The 19520-nt window shown below is 36.3% G+C and overlaps 2 protein-coding genes across 6 annotated transcripts in view; one reads left to right on the top strand and one right to left on the bottom strand.

Annotated features, from left to right (window-relative positions):
- PDCD10 (programmed cell death 10) overlaps window positions 1–4075 on the bottom strand; it is a 43429-nt gene extending 39354 nt beyond the window's left edge. Inside the window, exons 1-2 of one of the 3 annotated variants that reach the window (XM_012779206.2) lie at window positions 3939–4075; window positions 2685–2840 (exon numbers count right to left, since the gene is read on the bottom strand). The gene's annotated coding sequence lies outside the window, so the exon portion shown is untranslated. Of the gene's footprint in view, window positions 1–2684; window positions 2841–3588; window positions 3919–3938 lie in introns of those variants that run through there. The other 2 variants (XM_012779204.3, XM_012779208.3) reach the window with 2 other exon arrangements.
- A 729-nt stretch (window positions 4076–4804) lies between these two features.
- The window catches only part of SERPINI1 (serpin family I member 1), a 78498-nt gene continuing 63782 nt past the window's right edge, over window positions 4805–19520 (top strand). For 2 of the 3 annotated variants that reach the window (XM_012779209.3, XM_076004105.1), the window contains exon 1: window positions 4805–4944. The gene's annotated coding sequence lies outside the window, so the exon portion shown is untranslated. Of the gene's footprint in view, window positions 4945–5000; window positions 5249–19520 lie in introns of those variants that run through there. The other variant, XM_012779212.2, reaches the window with a different exon arrangement.

Raw genomic sequence — 19520 nt, 5'->3', positions numbered from 1 at the left:
GAAAATTTTCAAGCAGCCCAAAATATAAATCCCTTTGAAATAAGAACTACTCAATTTTACAAAGTCACTTTGTCTAAAGCAAGCAATATTAAAGGTAAAATTCATAGGAAGATCCCATGGGTAAAAACAAAGCAAAAAAAAAAGGAAAAGCATGGAGACAGATCTAAATTCCTCCAACCTTGGCTGGAGTATCTACCCACTGGAAACTAGCAATTTCATTACATTTCTTTGAGTTAAAAAGTAAATTAACTTAATTCCTTGGTGTCCTCAGCTATAAAATAGTCTTAATACTATCTAAATGAAATAATAGTTTTGAGGACAAAATGAGATAACATTAGAAAACAGAGTCCATTAAAGTTAGTTTCTTCCATGTCTATATTTTGCTATAATGAATGCTGTTTGCAAAAAGCACAACAGTGATAAGGTCTGTAAAATGCTGTTATACGGTAATTTTGCTGCAAATTAAATTGACTCCTTTGTCATTTCCACATAGAAAACTACTTAATCCTGATTTGGAGACACCTCAGAATAAAGAACAAACATCTTTCCACAATTTACACTAAACTTCTGCCAACAATTCCTTTGTATCTAACCTGTCTAAGCTTTATAGTTCATTTGAAAGTTCCTATAAACTTCCATCCTCCATGAAAGTGGGAAGCATATCTGTTTTACTCATTTCTGTATTTCTGTCCTAGCAAAGTGCTGGAGGCACTGTGCATGAATGTACTCATTCATTCGTTCAGCAAGTATTTACTGAACATTTATTTTGTGCCAGGTACTGTGTAAGTACTGTGGTAAGACACAAGACAAATGGGAGGACCCTGCTCAGATAGCAGATAGTCTAGCAAGGGAGACAAACACTTATCAAAGAAAATACTGAATTAAGTTCCCATTATAATGATGCCACAAAGGGGTACACAGTATGGTGAAGATACAGTGGGGATCTACTCTGATTTGGGGAAGAACAGCAAGGTTCCCTGAGGAATGACATTTAAACTGAGACATGAAAATTGACTAGGAGTTGTCCATATTTGGGAAAGGGAGGAGGAAACAGTCCAGGCAGGGAGAAGGCACCCAGTCAGGAAGGAGATTATGTATGTAATAACTGAAAGAAAGGCACAATAAATGAGGAAGGCTGGGGATAAGAATGGAGAGCTGGACAGGAGTAGAGGAGATAAACTATCAGCAGTAAACAGTATTTAAATCAAATTTAAGTGTTTTTCTCACATAAATAAGAGAACTAAGTCTATATTACACATTAAAGATCTGCTGTCAGAGGATATGGATTATACCTTAGTCCCACTAGTCACTACTTGCATGACCTTGGACAAGTCACTTAATCAATCTGAGCCCTTTCATTCTCTTTGTAAATAGGTATCCAATTATCCTAGCTACTGAGACTACAATGATAATACAGCTCCTGTTCTTACAGACCTTATATCCTTGAAAGAAAGAGAGATAGATGTATATGAAAGATATCCTAAGTCCTTTAAGAGATGCTATCCAAAAGCTGACAAAGGCTCCTGCAAAAAGCCCCAAATAAGAACAAATGTGGACTAGAAACTACTATAAAAATGAAAGCGTATACATTGCTCTGTGAACTCTTAATTATCCAAATTTGCCAAGATCCAAAATGACCACATACTCCAGCATGTGACTGAAAGGCAATAAATTCAAGATACCTTACTCTGCGTTCCAACATTGGTGAAATATCAAAACTATAACTGACTTCAGAGATAATGAGAAGTTAGTGGTAGAACTGAACTAAGGACAAAAACTAATATACAATGAACAAGTGTATTATATTAATTTTATTTATTTCCAAATTTTCCTTTTAGTTCAAAATCTCTTCTTATAACCACATAGCTACATGCCAAAAGTTAGAAGAACTCATTTCACACCTCCCCCAACAAAAGGCAATGCCTACATTGCCATCTAGAAAATGCATTAACATCTTGCCTTACCATCACTGACTCATGTTCACTTTATGGTCTACTTCAACTACCACACCCTTCTAATCAGCACAAAGCCAGTTATCCCCACATAATTTTCCATTTTTTTAGTTCGTTCTTCCTTGCCTGTGTACTCTGTCACTTATGGTGCTATGTTATTCCTGATTTTACTTCATTCTATAGTATCAGACTTCTTGTATTTTAAGTCATTTCCAGACCATCTTAACTTCAGTCATAAGGGAACAAAATACCTCTGATCCTAGAAAGTGTTTCTGCATTCAAAACTTAAACACATTGTTGATGATAATTGCTGGGTGCATTCAAAATTCAGCATATTTTGATAGTCTACATATATAACAGTAAATCATGATTGATTACCTGCTGATTGTAAGTATCCTCTATGGATATAAACTTATCATGAAGAAATCCTGACATCAATGAACATATTTCCCCAATTCTATTAAAAACCTATCCAATAATAATATTCATGAGTTATATTGGCCATAATAATTATAGAGTATAAGACTGTAATAAGCACAGTGCTATCTGCTCAATGTAAAATAAAAGCTTTTTCACTTTTTAATGTAAAATAAAAATGAATTAGAAGTCACAGATGATGCAAAGAAAAATAAAATATGCAAGAGCTTGATTTTATCATTCATATACTCAAATACACATACTCCTTAGAGTCAAGAAAATGAGGGTAAAAGTAAACAAAAAGTAATATGTTACCTCCAAGAAATGCAATGTATCTTCTTTTCTAGTAATGAGCACACCAAACTCTCCTTGGTGCAACATTATTTGAAAAAGTGTAAAGTTCTGTGAAAAATTTCACACTTTTCACAATCCCACTGTTGTCAGTTTTACAAAATGAGAGTAAAAACAGTCCTAAGGTAGAAAGGTAAAGGGGTATACTTTTAACTGTAAGGATAGGATATACTGTATAACTTATGTTCTCCTATCTCATTAACTCTCTTAAAACTGACCTGTGGAAGTAAAATTTACCTTTTAATATATCCCTAAGAAAAAGAAAAAATATGTAAATTCAAGATGATCCTTTCTTTTTATTTTCCCAAAAGGTCAGAGAGAATCTTTCCTTTATTGAGGAATTTCATCCCAGCTCAAAAAAACAACTCTTCATCTGAGAAATACTACATAAAATACCATTACTTGCAACTTCCTTCACCCTCTTCACACACAAAACACAACCAACCCCACTCTTTCTTTTTGAGGCGGTAGCTCTAGTTCAGAAGTTGGACTCGAAATGGACTAGATTCAGATCTGTCCCTATTTGTGTGACCTTGGGCACGTCTTATATTCCCTCAGTTTCCTAATCAGCATCCCAACATGAAAGCGCTTTAAAAACAGTAAAGGAGTAAACATATCTTAGGTACTACACCTAAGAGGGTCAAGATTTTCTGCTTAAGGCAAAAATACCTCCTTAGAGGGGCCACCTCATTACACTGGAACGGAATCCGTGAACCTCAGCCAACATTTGACTCTTCCTTCTCCAATTTTCCTCTTCCCTCAGAGGGCAATAACCTGAGTCACCCCAAAAGCAGACTCCCGAGCACCCTCCCCTTCTTCACTCGGTCCCTATCTTACTTATAAAGCTGAGGGAAAACAGCAGCCTCACCTCTCTCTCTCCCAAGCCACACCTTCAGAGGACCCCACCCCAGGCACATCCGCCCTCTCTCTTCTCTGGGGGCACCAGAGGCCAACCTCGCTCTTCCCCTCCCGCCTCCACCTAGAGGAGACTTCCTGGAGGCGTTCAGGCCCAAGCCGGGCAGGCGGCATTTACAAACCCGCTTTACGCCACTCGCGTAAGGTAACCTCGCTTACGCCCATAGGGCCCCGCTCCCAGCCCCGTCGGCTTCGCCTGCCAAAACCAAGCCCGAGTGCTTCAGCCACGGCCCCTGGGTGAACCCAGACCTCTTTTGCTCCGCGTGGAGCTACGGGGACTGGAGCAGAACAGCTACACCTTACCGGCAACTGAGGCACTGACTTCACTTCCCACCTTTGGAGCCCTCTTCAACTCCGGATCAATTCACTCCGGCGACGCCGGAAGGACCTGAGAGGAACCAGGCGTTGTCCGGAATCCTGCCCAGCCGGAGTCGCGCAGGGGCCTGTGGGGACTCGTAGTTCCACTCGCCGGCGTTTTTGGCGATTCCTACGCGCAAAGGACTACACTTCCCGGCAGGCTATACGGGAGAGCCTGAGGCCATGGGTGGGGGCATCTCTAGCCAATAGTAGGAGAGTTCCCTGCCTTTGAGGGAGGAGGTGAGATGAAGAGAGAGGGTGCACGCAAAGGAGAGGAAGGGCGGGGCCTACTCTCACCTGCGCCAATCAGGGTGCAGGGTCGGCCCTGCCCGCGCCTCACCCATTGAGGGGGCGGGCTAGCGGAGCAGAGGAAGGAAGGGGGTGAGGGGCCTGAGGTGGGGAGCGTGGGGTTGCTGGGCTCTGTATGCTGTGCCGGTGCAAAGGAAGCCGCGAGGAAATCGCGGGGTGGAGGGAGAGCGCGATCTGGGGACGTCCCTCGCGAAGCGGCAGCTTCCCCAAGAGCAGCCAAACCCTAGCCACACCGAGCAGCCAGACCGTCGGGTCGGGGCAGGATAGGCTGAGACTGGGCTCCCCGCAGAGGCGCCCAGGCGGGGCAGGAGGCAGCTCCAGGTGTAAAGCTTGTGATGGGAAAATGAACCCACGGGAAGAGAAGTGGCAGAGCAGCTGCCGAAGTGCGGGCAGAGGAAAGGTACCCGCGCAGCTGCTCCCCGCTGTCTCCAGCCGGGGCAGCGGCAGGAACAGCAGGGGGAGGAGCAACAGCCGCCGAATTCGCCAACTAGAGGAGGGGGCGGAGCTTGGGTCCCTGTAGACGCCGAAGGCTCGGGCTGCGCTGTAGTTTCCCGGGAGAGGAGAGCAGGAACGAGAGCAGAGCGGAGAGCAGTCTCGGAGCATTAGCTCCAGCATCCCGCCAGGGGTTGCAGGTGTGTGGGAGGTAAGCGTGGGTGTCTCTTCCCGGCGTTTCACATTGCCCCGGAGAAAGCTTCCAATAGGAATTACACCAGGGCATAGCTGAAAGAGTCTGCCTTGGGTTAGGAAACCGGTGCAAACCCTTTTGGGTGAAAGATTTACATTTTTGGACTTTGAGGAGAAAAAAGCAAAAGGAAGCTTGACTCTGGGCATAAAGGGCGTGGTTAGTGGTTTTGGTTTGAGTTACACCATTAAAACTGTTCTACGAGATCTCAAGATTGAGGGAGACCCTGCTATAAATGAGGAGAAGGTAGATGATATCTGAATAGGTGCGTAGCTGGTAAAATGCAAACATTTTCTCATTGACATAGAATTACTTCAGAACTGTTTAACTAGGAAAATAACTTTGCATTCTTCAATGTCTATCCTTCGTGTTGTTTATCAGATTGTCCTGCTATCAAACTGTTATTCAGGGTGGTTGTATTGCAGGTTCCTAGAATTGCAAGAGATCTGTATTAAAGAAGCAAATGCGAGCAGAAATAGTCAGGATAGCATGGGTTCTGACTGAACCTATCAGAAGTATAACTTTTGCCAGCAATAATGTAAAAATGTATTTTAATGGATGGGTACTTAGCTTTTCTTCCAGTTGCTCTGGAATATTGGAACAAAGACCTGGACTCAGCCTACTCTGGGAACATATGGTGTACTTCATTGTTGCTCCTTATTCTCTCGTTTGTGTCCGGTGATATTTGTACATTTTAAAAAACAAGAGTATAAGGAAAGCTGTGTGAGAATCTTTTCTCTGTGTAGAGAGTATGTGCTAAATGATTACCCTTAGCGCATGTTATGATGAGTTCAGGTTTACAAACACATGTAGTATCATAGAATAATAGTTTATTCTCCGTATTAAACCATGTATATTCCTTTGAATGTAATTATAATACCTATGGATGGAAATATGCTGTAATGCTAGATAAAGATGAAAGTCTTACCTACCTTTGTGTAACTATGACAAAATTACAGCCTTTTATTTTTAGAAAAGTAGTAAGAAGCTTTTTGCCTAGTTCATTTTCTTTTTGTTACAGAGATTCCTCAGATTACATGGCTTTTAATCATAGCAGCATATTGCAGCACATTTTGCTCTGAAATGCCTTCATTGTGACAGTTGTATATTTCATAGTGTGTTTGAATACTTTAGTGTTTTTTTTAAACTAGGGTCAATAAAATGGAATAATTGCCTTTTATTTTCTTCTATTTTCATGATTTCCTTATTTACTTAGGATTTTGAATTTTATTTTTGTAAGGCACCCAAAATTTCTTTCTGAAAAGAAATGGCTCAGAGGAATTATGTTCCTGTCTTCAAGTTCAGTCCTACTGAGTGCTACTACTGATAATCCTAAGTGACTTATCAGTATATATTTCTTCCTTCTCACATTCTCACACACCAGAGAAATATATATACAGATAGATATTAGAAAAACAGCTGCTTTTAGATTATCTCTAAGCAGATCAGGTAAGTTATCAGAAGCAATGAAGAGCTTAGAAGAAAGAAAAAGCAACGGTAGCCACTAAACTTAGCAACCATGGTAAGGATCAGATTTTATCTTTGCTGTCATTGCTAGAGAAATTAATTCCCATCGTTGCTATGACCCTGTGAAAATGATTGGGGGGGGGGGGTGGAGTGAGTACTAGAGTATAGTGAGGCTTGGAAAAGATTGTGTTTGCCCTTATTATTTGTGACTAAGTGGATTGTCCTAAATCGGAGTCTTAGATTCTCTCTCTCAGACTACATTACTAATTCATTTTGTAAAATTAACTATTTGCTGTCACTGGGTTATGTCTTCCATGTAATAATAATTAATAATAATATGTGAAAAAAAAATAATAATATGTGCAATGAAGTTCTTTCAGAGTTTTTATTAAGAGATCTTTTGGAAAGAATTTTATTGGGAAACAATAAGCAAAAAAAATGAACAGAAAGTAAATCAGTTGAAATTCAGATGTACTTTGAATCCCAACTATATAGATCTGCTGCACTGAGGTATCATAAAGACTAGAATCTCATTAGGAATGAATGAGTTTATTGTATTTAAGTACTGAATTTTTACCTGTTTTCAAGATTTGGGTCCTTTTTAGTGTGCCAATAAAATAGATTTGATTCCTACATCATTTGGAAATATGAAGACCACATTTTTATATGGAAGACAATCATTAGCAATATATGTACTTGGGCATTTATTACCTTAAACTCTTGACTCATTTTAATTCACTCTCAAGTAATCTGAAAAATTTCCCAGATTGGTGTTTTGAAGGCTCATTATATGGCAGTTTATAATTTTATGTAAAGTACTACCTACATTAAGAGCATATTTTTATTTAGTCTGCTCTTGATTTTTACTGTTTGTATCAGGCTATCAGTAAATATGTGATATGAGAAAGAAAGAAAAGCAACAGAGTGCAGAATTTCTCTCTTGAATGGAAATTTCTCTGGGGATGATTGTTCTTTAACCAAAGACTTGGTTAATTTCAACTTACAATATACTTTAGACTTTTCTTTAAAAATTCTAATTTTATGCCTATTGAATAAAAATAAGTGAGTGGTAGCATAGATTTCTAACAGGAGGTTTCACTGATACGTGATGCACAAAAGAGCAAGACTTGAAGGTTCAAGATCAATGGTTTTGGTGCAGAGGGGAAACGGGGGATAGATATGAAGAAAACTGCTTGACAAACATGTTTAGCAAAAGAGAAAAGAGAGTTGGTATTTTTTGTTAAATGCCTTTAACTGATTTCATGGGTTTCCCCCGACCCCCAATCATTCATTTCTAGAGGTCTGTATCCATAATGGGAGACATTACTTTTCTACATTGTCATTTTAACTGGAATCAGACTGGCATTAATTCATTAGATTTTTAACAATTGTGGGTTGCTAAAGCATAAAAGATTCTGCATGTACACATTCACTTCTAAGTGAAACATTATTTGGACAAAATGTTAAAAAGAAGTAAAAACCTAAAATGAATGGTTTCTGCCTCAAAAACAGAGAACAGAGGTACTTGAACTAGACAATAAAGATAAGTCAAAAATAAAAGCAAGAGCCTTTTTATTTAAACAAATTCCAAAGCTTTGGGGATCAGGATTAACTATTATACACAAATAACGGGTTTTGTTTTATTTGTTTAATCTTACCTCTCATGTTTTCAGAACTTAGTACTTAAAGTTTAGAAAGTGTGTTTTAAGTAACAAGATTATTATTAGCTCCTAGAGACCATATACTTTTTTTCTATCTTTTGTTGGTCCTGAATACCTTATGTCATGCTCAGCATAAAGAAGTTGCCCTATAATCACTTACTTAATTAGAACCATTAGCCAATACTTCTATAATGTACACATTGAGACATTTTGCACTTTGATAGACAAGAATTAGTTAACGTCACAGAATGATTACTATGCAGTACATTAGTCTTTCTGAGAATGTCTTTGTGTTAGCTTTTGATTGAGCCCAGTTTCATTCAGACTGTGTTGGCTATACAGACAACAACTTTGGGTGCCAACATTTCTAAATGCATTTCAGAGATAGGCAATATGGGTGAGGAGAGAGAAGTCTGCAACTGGTGGCACCTAAGGTCTGCATTTCATAGCCAGGGAAACCCGTGGCTCACCATGGTTTAACATCAAGGCTCTGGAGACATACCTTTGTTGAAGTTTATCTATAAAAAGCATATTTCATTCTATAAAAACTGAATTTGCTCTTCCAATTTTCTAATAATTTCTTCCAAAAAAAAAAAAAGGAAGGAAGAGAAGAAGGAAAGAAAAGGAAGTCACACTGATCCTCATTTTGTTTAAGCATGTATGGAGTTGGGCATTTATTGTTTTTTTGTATTTGGCTTTTCAGAAAGCCAAATAAATCTGATTAGGCTTAGAATTAAGAATTCAATATTTTTTTCATCATTATAAGACCTGGACAAATATAGTTAATTGTAAATAATTCTTTAATAATAAAATTAATTATAGAAAATATTTGTCTTTTGTTTGCTTTTTTAACATAGCTTTACTCTCATCCTGATGGATACAAATTGACTTAGAACTACTGATTAATCTTCCTTTTCATGTTCTTTTGACATTGTCCTTAATGCTTAGCACCCAGCCTTGTGCAGTTAGCCGAGTTCATAATGTCTTCCCCCAGATACTTAGTATCTTTGGAACTAAGACCCAGTTTCATTGACCTTTGTATTTATGTTGAGAACCTCATTGTCTATACTTGGTAGGTGGTAACAATTTGTTCAACTATTTGGCACCCTGTAATGGAGCATCATTTTACAACAAGTGCAGCTAGAAAAATGAATTGTTCTTAGACATCTGTTTTAGCACGAAATTCAGCCCTGTGCCCACAATAGTTGCTTTTTATTAGAGCTAAATATAAATATTGCCACCTTATGTTGGATTTCTGAATGAATAGAGCAAATATTGGTATTAACTGCAACCTTGCATGTATGTGTGTGCTTTCGATATGAATTCATTCATTAGATGCCATTTGAAGTTTGTGTGGTCCTTTTCTTTCCCTGCCTCTAGAACTCTGCTGATTTAAAGATGTACTTTTAAGTAACAACTCCCAACCCCCCATACAAACACACACGTACACATTCTTTCCCTGACTTTTTTCCCTTAACAAAGAGAATTAAAGAAAAACAGATAAGTGTATTAATAATACAAGGCTTATCTTAACTAAAATGTAACTCGTTTTGATCTATTTTCAGTGAGATGGTTGTCTCGGGGGGTCTTATTAAGGCATATTAAACCTGAATTATATGGGTATTTGTCATCTTTGAGCCATCATGGGGAAGAGATGAGTTCTGCAACGTGGCATTAGCAATGCTCAGTGCTGACCCCTGTGCAGCTCCTACTTTCAGCTCCAGCCACTGCTTGGAGGCCCTGTTCTCGTTCTGCCTCAGAAAAGAGCCTTCTGAGCTCTGCTTAGCTCTTAATTTAGTATGGGAAGGAAAGCAGATTGAATTTATTTTGATTTAATAACGTTATTTTCCTAAGGTTATTGTTTTTCCCAGATATATATCATACAGGGTCCCCAGTAAGAACAGCTCAAATGTCACAAAGTGATTTCTATAGCATAACCAGGCGATTCAATGAGTATCTATCAATTTGTAGTCCATTTCCCCCCAGCATCATGGCCTTTTCCAAAATAGACTCAGAAAATTTGACTGGAAAACTTTTGATATTTTACCCACATTGGATTAATTCTGTCATTTTCTTGATAACCTAAATTATGTTATTTGAGGTCTTTTAACCTACTCTAACTTGAAGAGATAGTTAATTTTATTGTTTTTCCACCTTTTAGTAGTATGCTATAGACACTGTATTATGATGTATAATTTTTGCCATTCACTTGAATTAAATCAGTTATGTAACATTTCTTGTTTGGGTTTGGTTTTTTTAGAGACAGGATCTTCCCCTGTAACCCAGACTACAGTCTTAGCTCACTAAAGGCTCAAATTTCTGGGCTCAAGCAATTCTTCCACCTCAGGCTCCCAAGTAGCTGAGCCTACAGGCACATGCCACCACACCCAGATAAACTATTATTTGTTAATGTTGTTTAGAGATGGGGGTCTCCCTATGTTGCTCAGGCTGGTCTTGAATTTCTGGCCTCAAGCAGTCCTCCTTCCTCAGCCTCCCAAGTCGCTGAGACAATAGGCAAGAACCCATTGAAGCATTTAATTGTTGTGTGCTTCACAAAAGAATTTAAAATCATTGAAGGCTTTGGTAAATGGAGTCCCAGCCCCAAATCCCCTCCCCTTGCAAATATGGGATAAGTAGGGAGAATCTGATGGAGGCACCATGACAACCGCACCAACCTCTTATCCCTCATCTACAGACACCTAAATCAGAGAGAGAGGACACATACCCTCTCCACCTTAACACAAAAATGGGGGAGGATAATTTAGGGGCCTGGGTCCCTAAGAGATATTAGGACATCTCTCCCAGGAGCTAGGGATTGGCTCTAGGTGGGCAATAGGAGGGGCCTGGGGCCATTTGGCTGCACTAACTTTGGTAGCTGTAGGTGTGCATCTAGAGTGGGACGGGGAGGGAGCTAAGCTTGGGCTGGACTGCTTGGGGCTTGGCATAGGGGTGGAAAGGGCTACCCCAGGGTTCTGACCCCACTGCATTATGTGTGGAGGGTGCCCTCCTGTCTCCCACGACTTCTGCTGTAACAATAAACTGTAGAGGAATCTGAAAAAAAAAAAAAAATCATTGAAGGCATTAGTGTTTTGGAGATATATTTAACCTTCCAGTTAAGAAACCACTACTTGGTATCCTAAATTGCTTACAGATATAAACTCATGTATTCTATGTCTAAGGCAGGTTAAATAGTATCTTACATCATAAGTTCTTTGACATATAATACCAGATGGTACAATATCAGTATCCTACAGCTACCTAACACTGGTATAATTTTTGATTTTGGTAAGTTAGTATGCTTTTTAAAAGTTATATTATGAAATCTTGAATACAACATACATTAACTAAACCTAAGTCAATATTTTTTTCTATGTTTCAAAGTTTTTGATGTGTTCTTCTAAAAATGCCAATAACTTAAAATTACAAAGGCCTAATAATAGCTACTTATTTTTTTTAATATAACAGATTATACTAATAATTAGCAACATAGAATTAAACATTTTGAAAGAGAAAGAAATTTTACCCAGGATTATCTTAAAAGCAAATTTTTACTCACATTATGTGAGTAAACAATTTAAAAAATAATTTAAAAGTATATATATCAATAAGAAGTGCTTTTGGCACAATGACATAAAACAATAGGGATATATTAACATTTTTCCAGAACAAGAAGTCTGAGGAGAGTAGTGGTTTGCTTTTTGTTTACAGGTTCAATGTCATCAGGGTTTTGTCCTCATGATTTCTCTCCTGCTTGTAAGATAGATGCTTCTGCTAATGTAGATAACATATTCCTGTTCAAAGAAAGAAAAATGGGGAATGGTTGTGCTTGTTGGGTCTTTCTCTTTTAATCAGGAAATAAAAGTCTTCCCAAAGACCACTAGCAAATATCCTCAGTGCACTTGTCCATGTCATGTGGCTGTCCCTATCTTTAAGGGATTCTGAGATATCAATGACTTTCGGCCTCTGGTGGAGCAGGGTAACAAAAGTTTGAGAATGACTTTTGGGTAACCATCAATAACTTCAGCAATGACTAAAATCATGTTAACTTTAAATTCCTTATTCCTTCCTATTCTAACTTTTTCTGGTGCCTTTTTTTGTTTGTTTGTTTGTTTGTTTAGCAAACTCTAACCTTCCCACATCAAGTTTTCACTTATGTGATTATCAAATTTCAAGTCCCTCAGAGATTAATGGTATCTCTGGTTAAAAGGCCATCTACCCAATACTGCATCTAATATTTTTTCTGTACTTTTCATTACAAAAAATTTTTATAAAACTTGGCAATTTTATTATAAATCTGCTTTAAATCTAAAAGTATTTAAGACTCTCTCTGTAGAGGCTGCATTCAAGAATACAGGTATAGGCCAGGCATGGTGGTGTCTTACACCTATGATCCTAGAACTCTGAGAGGCCGAGGCAGGAGGATTGATTGCTTGAGCTCAGGAGTTCTGAGACCAGCCTGATGGCGCTACGATGGTGCCACTGCTGGTGGCAACAGAGCGACAGAGAGAGACACTGTCTCAAAAAAAGAAAAATAAATATGGGTATGGTACAAATGAAAAAAATTTTAAGCATAAGGATTCCTTTTAAGAAGATTTGCTTAGCTGCCTGAGAAAGCAAAATAAGCCATTGTTCCCCTTCAGGGGAACTCACTCTAAAAATTTGTTACCCTGAAAAATGGTGCTATTATCCATTTCTAAAACGTAAAAAATATTAACATCTGTAGAGTGATTATTACCTAAATTGTGACTCATTCATAAAATGACACATCTTGGATTTATGGTTTTGATGAATTATGATTTCTTGAGATAGGAAAGCCTGAGAAGAAAATTGAAATTGAGAAAATGGAAACAAGTGCATTGATTTTTTTCCCATTGCCTTAAAAAAGCCATAATCAAAGATGTTGAGCATAGAACCTTGATATATTGCAATTGTCTTTGCATTTCCATATTGACGTCTTTACTGTCTAATTTTTGCATGTCTATTATGTTACCTTAGGTGAGCGACTTTATTGAAACAAGGCTTTCCAGATATAGCCACATGTAAATTTCTGAACTCCTCTACAGTCAGTCTCTAGCATAGGCTTGTACACTATAGGGAGATATAACAAAATATGTAAAATCACTTACTATTTGGCATAATCTTTTGTCAATATAGTTAACAAAAGAAGATATTACAAAACACGTTTATATAAAAACAAAGATATGTGACTTAAGGCTATGTTATTATAATAGTTACTATGATAGAAGGCCAGAAACAAAAGAAATTCATCTATGTGATAAGCAGGGAAGGCTTTGAGGAAGAATTAGGGCAGCATGGAATATTGGTTAATTTCAAAGGATGGCAAGCTATTGTCTGCAGGTACACTGCCTTTTCTTTATAAATAAAGTTTTATTGGAACACAGCTATGCCAATTTATTTACATATTGTTAAGGAGTGCTTTCTCAATTCAACAGTAGACTTAAGTCAGTGCTACGAAAACCAGATCCTTGAATAGTTCCTGTCTGGCCCTTTTAAAAATGTTTGTCAACCACTGGGTAAGAGTGTCAGCTCTGCAGTCAGACAAAACTGGGCTCAGACTTTTGTTCCATAATTACTAGCTATATGATATTGAGCATGTTACTTAATTTCTCTAAATCTTGGTTTTGTGATATGTAACATTACTCAAAGGCAGTTTATGTTGATATACTGAGATTTCACATAGAGTGTATTACACAATACCTAGCATGTAGTAAATGCTTATTAAATGTTATTTTATCAAATGTTATTTTATCAAATGTTAGATTTTTATTTTATTATGACTTATTGTTTTAAGTGAACTATAACTTTTGATTCAAATGAGTATTTGAAACTCTAAATTTAAGTCCCCCTTCCCAACAAAAATAATGTTCAGGAGACTAGGAAAGGTATCACCTAATTATAAGAAGTTTTCAAGAGCTGCACAAAATATTTTAAAGGACAATACAATTCATGTTAGAGCCAAACAACCTAAGTATATGAAAAAATAATGCTACATTTTTAAATATAGTAATTAAGACTGAATAGCATATGGAGTATTATAGGAAGCCATGCTGTCAATCAAAAGTTAAGATATTTTCTTAGAACTTAAAAGAAAATGATTAAATATCCACATAAATACAATACAAAGCAGACATCACTACCAGTCTTACAGAAATAAAGGATTACTAGGGAACACCATGAACAATTAATTATATGGCAGAAAATTAGATAACTAGATGAAATGGAAAAATTGCTAGAAAGACAGACACAAAGTACTGAAATCAACTTAAGAAATAAAAAATCCAAATATAGAATAAAAAATAACAAAAAACCAAATTTGGCAACAAATAAAATGAATTATATCCTATGACTAAGCAGGATTTATTCCAGGAATGCACAGTTAATTTGACATGAAAATTAATTAGTGTAATATATCCTATCAAGAGAATGAAGAATATGTGATCATCTCAATAGAGGAAAAAAATATTTGAAAAAATCCAACATATTCTAATGATAATATTTAATAAACCAGGAATAGAAAGAAACTTCTTCAACCTAATAAAGTACATCTACAAAAAAACCACAGCTAATATCTTTAGTGGTGAAAAGCTTAATATTTCTCCCTAAGAGTAGGAATAAGACAAAGATGTCTGCTCTCACATATAGTTGCCAGGGCAACTAGTCAAGAAAAAGAAAAAGTGTCCAGATTGGAAATGTAAAAGCCAAACAAACAATTAGAACTAATAATTCAGCAAGATTGCAGGATACAAGATCAATTTAAAGAAGTCAAATATAATTTTATATGCTAGCAGTGAATATCCAAAAATATAATTTTTAAATCAATTTATAGTATAAAAAGAATAAAATACTTAGGAATAAATTTAACAAAATAAGTGCAAGACTTGTACACCAAAACACCAAAGGATGTATAAAACGTCACTGAAAGAAATTAAAGAAGACCTAAATAAATTGAAAAACATCTCATGTTCATGGATTGGAAGACCTAATGTTGACATGGCAGTATTCTCCAAATTGATCTACAAATTCAATGCATCAAAATATTAGTGCAGAATTTTTGTAAAAATTGACAAATTGATTTTAAAAGTTATACAGAAATTCAAGGAACCCAGACATATATGAATCAGTGGAATAGAATTGAGAGTCCAGAAATAAAACTGTTCAAAGTATGGTCAATTGATTTTTGACAAGGGTGCCAAGACAACACAATGAGGGGAAGATAATCTTCAATAAATGATATCAAGACAACTGGATATCCACATGCAAAAAAATAAAATTGGACTCTCTCTCATACCATATACAAAATTATAGCTCAAAGTGAACCACGGGCCTAAATGTAAGAGCTAAAACTGTAAAAGTCTTAAGAGAAAATATAGAAGCAAATTGTCATTAGCTTGGATTAGGCAGTAGTTTCTTACATATGACACAAAAAGCAGAAGTGACAGAATACAAATGAATTGGACTTTATCAAATTTAAAACCTTGGTGTTTCAAAGGATACAATCCAGAAGTGAAAAGACAAGACGCAGAATGGGAGAAAATATTTGCAAACCAAATACTTGAAAAAAACTTGCATGCAGTACATACATGACTCTTACAACTCAACCTTAAAAATACAATCAATTTAAAATAGGCGAAGGATTTGAATGGACATTTCTTTCTCCAAACAAGATATGCAAATGGTTAATAAGTATATGAAAATATATATAGCATCATTAGCACTAGGGAAATGGAAATCAAAACCACAATGAAATACTACTTTAAACCACTGGGATGACTAAAATAAAAAAGAAGACAAGTATAACAATAGCAAGTATTGGTGAGGATGTGGAGAACTTGAAACCCTCATAAATTTTAGGTAGGATTATAAAATGGTGCAGCCAAACAGTTTGGCCATTCCTAAAATGTTAACCACAGAGTTAGCATATGACTCAGCAATTCTACTGTAGGCACATGGCCAAGAGAATTGAATAAAATATGTCTACACAAAAACTTGTACATGAATGTTCATAACAGCATTATTCATAATAGCCCAACAGTGGAAAGAACCCAATATCCATCAACTTATGAATGGATAAGCAAAATATTCTATATCTGTGCAATGGAATATTATTTGACCATTAAAAGGAATGAAGTGTCCATATAGATGCTACCACGTTGATGACCCTTGAAAACATACTAAGCAAAACGTCAGATATAACAAGCCACATTTTATATGGAATGTCCAGAATAGGAAAATTCACAAAGACAAAGTAGATTAGAGCTATAGGATAAAGAGAAATGGAAAGTGACTGCAAATTGTTATGAGGTCTTCTTCTGGGGTGATGAAAGGTTCTAAGATTAAATAGTGCTTATGGTTGCACAGCTTTGTGAAAATATTAAAAACCACTGATCTGTATATTGTAAAAGGGTAAATTTTAAAGCATGTGAATTATATTTCAATGAAGCTGTTATTTTTAAGTGAATATAATTTAAATAATTTTTTTAAATATAGGGAAGAGTTATAGATGATTGCATTATAAGGAACCCAGGATAGCAGATAAACATAATATAGGGGAAAATATTCATTTTATAATATTTGCTCACCAGGCAAAATTAATGAAGAGGGACCTACAACACATAGCCACACTTTGCTAAGTTTTTTGTGTTTTTTTAGTTTTAAAATGAAGGGGGAGGTTGGAAAGGCATAAATAACTCCAAGCAGATAAAATTAAAGGGAATGGAAATATCAGCTTGTCTTGTAAGTTCTCTTTATTTTATTCTTCACATTCATACAAAATATTGTATTTAAGAATAAAAGAAATGTGATCGAAGCAAAAAGAAAAAGAAACAACAGAATTTTTACTAATATAAATTACTCTCTTTGACCAGATTAGAGCTTTTTGCCTTGGATTCTGTCTTGTTTAACCATCTTATATTTTTAAATTTATTTTGTTTATTATTGCTTTGTCATCCTTTTACTTTATTATTAGGTCTTTAAATATGAAGTGTCCAATTTCTAATCAAAAGTTTAGTTTATTATATCTCAAACAAGAAGCAGTACAATTAATCAAAGTATGTGCCTAAACCATCAACAGTTTTGCCATTTTAATGGTAGCTTGCTATGCCAGCAGCAAAGCAGCCTGGAGAGCAAATGGTGACGAAATTGCAAAAGACGTTTTCCACATCTTGTTGAGAATTGACTATTTTTCCTGGCAAGAAGTGGTCCAAAGCCTGAAAGAAGTGGTAGTCAGTTGGTTCAAGGTCTGGTGGTTACAGTGGATAACAGAGAGTTTCCAAGGCTAGCTTCTGTAGTTTGAGCAGGGCTGTTTTTTGCAACATGTGGTCTTGCAACAGGATTGGCCTGTCTCCAGTGACCAATCTCAGCTGCTTAATTGCAAGCACCCTCATCATCTGGTCTAGTTGGTTGCAGTAGACGTCCGCTGTAATCAATTGACCAGGTTTCATGAAGCTGTAGTAGATGATACCACCCTGGACCACCAAACAGACACCATTAGCTTTTTTTGATGAATATGCAGCTTTGGACTGTGTTTTGGCACTTCATCTTTATCCAGTCATTGTGCCAAACACTTGCTATTATCAAACAGAATCCATTTTTCATCATACATAACAATACGGTATAGAAATGGTTCGCCTTCATGTCGTAACAGCTGAGAAAGACAAGATTCAAGACAATTTCTCTTCTGAAGCTAATATAATTCATGTAATACCCATCTATCCAGCTTCTTTACCTTGCCCATTTGTTTCAAGTGGTCCAGTATTGTTGGAATAGTCATCAAACCTTGCTGCAAATCACACACAGATCAAGATGGATTCGCCTCCACTACAGCTTTCAGCTGATTATTATCCACCTTGGTCCCAGGTCACCTGCCTGGCTCATTTTCAAGATTAAAATCACCATAATGGAACTTCTCAAACCATCTATGTACTGTACGTTCATTAGCCACATCCTTCCTGAATACTTCCTTGATATTTTGAGCTGTCTGTGCTGCATTGGTTCTGAGTATGATGGAACTCATATTAAAAAATAACGGGATTTTGACTTATTAAGGTTTCACAAAAATTGCTCTAAAAAAATTTGAAAGACAATCATAAACCAAACCATGTGTTTGAAAGAATGAGGATATATCTTCACAATAAAAAAGAAAAAAACCCAAGAAATGTCAAAGTGTCAGATATATCAACTGCCAAACTTAGTGCTTAAGAAAATCGGACATTCCATACTTAACAGCCTAATATTTTGCTGAATTGTGTCTCTTTTAAACACTAAATAGTTTTACTTTTTTTTTTCCCACCCAGTATGGCAATTTTTATGTTTCAGTAGTATACTAAAGCTATTAGTATACTAAAGCAGTATACTAGCTTTAGTATACTAAAGCAGTAGTATATTAAAGCTATTGATAATTGTAATATATTTGTTTAGTATTTTGTCATTCTATTTTAAAGATGTAAACCTTAGTGAAGATTTAATACTCACGAATGTTTTTGTACTGGTCATATAGAATTAAAATACATAAGACAATCTGAAAAAGAAGTATAAACGTGGCCCTCGGTGTAGGATCTACATTCAAGAGGAAAAAATAAATAGACATTCAAAGTTACAAATAACAAAAGGATAAAAATGGACTTGAGATTGAAGCAGAAGAGATGACAGTGGCCCAAGGTGGTAACAATGATGATGCAGATTCAAGAAAAATTTGAGGTATAAAAATCAACATGTTTTGTTCCTGATTCACTATAGCTCAGGGATTACAAATTAGGTCAGAAGTCAGCCCACAGGTGTGTGCATGTGCGTGTTTACTGCACTTAAATGCCAGTTTTCCACAATCGCTAGCATGCTCTATTGCATTACACTGAGCTCGTTTTGGTCATTGACCTTGCCTCCTTGGCCTCTGTAGGCATTTGAGTTTGTTACACCAGGATAAGGTAAGGGAAAAACTGATGAAGAGGACCAAGACTTTCACAACTAGGACTAACTTTCACAACTCAGAAAGTTTTGAGTCTGAGCAATAAGAAAAGGAAGAATAATTATAGTTCAAAAAGTAATAAGTATATACATTTAAAAATGGTTAAGATGGTAAAGTTTATGCTATGTAGTTTTTACCACAATAAAAAATAAGTTTAGAAACCTTAAAAAAGTAACAATTATAAATCAGCTGAAAATATAAAGCATTTAAATCTGTTTTAAAAGGGTTGTATTCATTCACCTGCATTCAGTTTGCTTCATATTATAAGAAGTAATGGCCATTAAGACATTGATACATCACTATTTTAAAAGTCTCCCCTTGATTTTAGATTAAGGAAGTCAACTTTAATTAGAAAATCGAGTCTCATTTCCTCTCTTTTGAGTCTTAAGTTTTTGTTGTTGTTTCTGTTGTTTCTGTTGCCCTAGTTT

This window comes from Microcebus murinus, chromosome 1, assembly GCF_040939455.1.
Source record: "Microcebus murinus isolate Inina chromosome 1, M.murinus_Inina_mat1.0, whole genome shotgun sequence".
NCBI classification, from domain to species: Eukaryota; Metazoa; Chordata; class Mammalia; order Primates; family Cheirogaleidae; genus Microcebus; species Microcebus murinus.
Note: the sequence above shows the minus strand (reverse complement) of the source record. Positions and strands in the feature narration are given on the sequence as shown.